Source organism: Mandrillus leucophaeus, unplaced genomic scaffold, assembly GCF_000951045.1.
Source record: "Mandrillus leucophaeus isolate KB7577 unplaced genomic scaffold, Mleu.le_1.0 Scaffold392, whole genome shotgun sequence".
In the NCBI taxonomy this organism is placed as follows: Eukaryota; Metazoa; Chordata; class Mammalia; order Primates; family Cercopithecidae; genus Mandrillus; species Mandrillus leucophaeus.
Window position 1 is genome coordinate 2,203,561 of NW_012104165.1, and position 3,214 is coordinate 2,206,774.

Here is a 3,214-nt window from a genome sequence, read left to right on the forward strand (position 1 = left end):
ACACACACACACACACACACACACACACACATATAAACACACACATATATATGTATATATGTTTGTTTATATATATATGAATGTCATATATATATGAATGTCATATGTATATATGAATGAGAATGTGTAGGAATCCTTATGAAGCTAAAGGGGTGGGCTGTGGATGAGACTATCAGATGTTCCACTATAACTGTCTTTCCTTCTAAGCATCGATAGAAATTTTTTCTAAGTATGTGATGGTTCAGAAAAAAAGATGACTTTCTAGCCTTCCATGAAGCCAGGCTTGAGCAAGTGCCTAAGGTTTGGCCAATGGGACATACATGGAAGTGTATAATGCTGAAACCTTCCTTTAGCAATTGTTGGCATGTTAACTTTGCCATTCCTTTTTGGTCTCTTTCACTTTGCAGCAAAGTTGTTGGCTTGGACAATACAATGAGAGTCACTATCTCATGAGCCATCAAATGCCTGGATTCCAGAGAGTCATATGCAGCAGAATCAACTTGGCAGCCATGGATCTTTGCCTCTGGATTGATTTTAAGTGAGAGAGAAAGATAAATTTCTGTTTTGTTAAAGGCACTGTTACTTTAGGTTTTCCATCACTTACGGTTAGACCTAATTCTACCTAATACACCACCCTACCACACAAAAAATGTCATATTGAGTAAGAATACAGGGAGGTGGAGAAAACTGAAATTAAAAACTTACTATGATCTCTTAGGCAAAGACCTAAGGAACTTCATCGGCTTTGGGGAAGTCTGAAATTAGGGCTCCACGGAGAATAAGTAACTCTGAAATATAAGAAAATATTCTATCTCTACTGAGCAAAGCATGAATGTAGAATTAAAAAATATGTCTCTATAACCTATGAATTAAAAACACTAGTAGAGCTTGAAGGGCTTACATTGGTCACATCTGGGACAATTTGAGTACCAAAATAAAGTAAAATAGTGGGCTGGGCGCAGTGGCTCACACCTATAATCCCAGCACTTTGGGAGGCCGAGGCGGGTGAATCACTTGAGGTTAGGAGTTTGAGACCCCTGGCCAACATGGTGAAACTCCGTCTCTACTAAAAATACAAAAATTAGCTGGGCATGGTGGCAGGCACCTGTAATCCCAGCTACTCAGGAGGCTGAGGCAGGAGAATCGCTTGAACCCGGGAGGCAGAAGTTGCAGTGAGCTGAGATCTCCCACTGCACTCCAGCCTGGGCGACAGAGCAAGCCTCAAGCTGGAAACCACCATTTTCAGCAAACTAACACAAGAACAGAAAACCAAACACCGCATGTTCTCACTCATAAGTGGGACTTAAAGAATGAGAACACATGGAACAGGGAGAGGAACATCACAACTGGGGCCTGTCGGGAATGGGGGGCTGGGGGAGGGATAGCATTAGGAGAAATACCTAATGTAGGTGACGGGTCAATGGGTGCAGCAAACCACCATGGTACATGTATACCTATGTAACAAACCTTCATGTCCCGCACATGTACCCCAGAACTTAAACTATAATAATAAAAAAAGGTAAAATAATGATACAAAATAGAAATTTATGAGTATATACTGATAAAAATATTAAAAAGTGAATAAATGAAGGGGGAAAAGGGAAAACTCTTATGGTACATCAACTAATAAATAAGGCATACTAGGTTTGGAGAATTTTTAATAGATGTTAAAATTGGTGGGTAAAAGTTTAAGATATTTACATAATCATGCTGTCTCCCACAAATTACTTATTAATTTCTAAGGAAAAAGCATAATGAGATCTCGGGGACACCATGTTAGTCAAGTGACTAAAGTTAACAGCATCGATTTTAAGACAAATTATCCTTATACACTTTTCTGAAATGTTGCATCATGATTGGCTCCTGAATGGGAGAAAATATAAAGACCATTTTGGAGATAATTAACAAGATCTGAATATGAACTATTGATTACATAATAGTTATTCTATGACTGTAAAATGTTCCAGTTTTGATGATTGTACTGGCTATGTATGTAAGTTAATGTCCTTAGCAACTACACACTAAAGTGTATGTAGTAATAAAAAGTTTGGAAAAAATTTCATAGATATGAAAACTATATTTATATATTATATATGTATAAAAGGAAGACAAATGTAAATGAATGGTGACTCTGGAAAAGGGTATTTAAAGTTCTGTATTATACTTGTGACTTTAAAAATTATATTAAAATACATTATAAATGTAAAATATAGTAAACTACATTAAATAAAAAGATGACAATAAAAAGAACCCTAGTGGTTAAGATACTTCCTGCCAGATTAAGGCCTTAGCACATGCTGTTTTTTCTACTCTGAAGAATTTACTACTTCACTTATAGATCTGAGCCTAAATGACACTTTCCTAGAAGAGCTTTCCTTGACCCTTTCCTGGTTTAAACTAATCACTCATCCATTTTATTCATGAAACCTTGTCATTTTTACTTTATGGTACTTAGTACAACTTGTAATTACATATTTAGTATTATTATTTGTTTTCTTTTTCCCACTAGACTATAAAGGTTGTGAGGGGAGGAATTGTGTCTGTCTTATTCACCAATGAATACCTGGCAAATAGCAAAATATGTATGTATAGATGTATGTATAGTAAGCAATTGAAAAACATTAGGCAAGAATACAAACTGACATTTAGATACAGATTCGTACTGAATTATTGGCAGTAGTAGTTACAATAATCAAAACAAGGAGTGTAAATGTTCAACAATAGAAAAGTGGTTAAATGGATTTTAATATACTTCCATGGTGAAATTAAATTTGCAGCTATTTCAATTATGTTTTAAATACCAGAAAACACGGGAGTATTTTCTGATATAATGCACATGAAAAAAACCCAAACTCCGTTGGTAGTGAGTTGGGAGAAGTGCATAAAGGTAGATTGGGTAATAACAGAGATCCAAGTAAAAGGTGGGTCCCTTTGTGTTCTTTCCTTTTTTTGTGTTTTATCAAGATATGATCAATATAGGAAAATGATTCCTATTAGCATTTCTATAATTAGCTCTATAATTAAGAGAACATTCCACATGCCTGAGGTAGAAGTTGGGACAAATACGGAATTTGACAAAAGGGAAAATGGAGAAATGATATCCAGGGTAATAAAGAAATGAATTGAAATAAAGTTTGAAATAAAACTCAATAGATATTTCTTCAGTCTCTTCTTTTTCCACTTATTTGAAATGTCATTTAAATATTATTATATT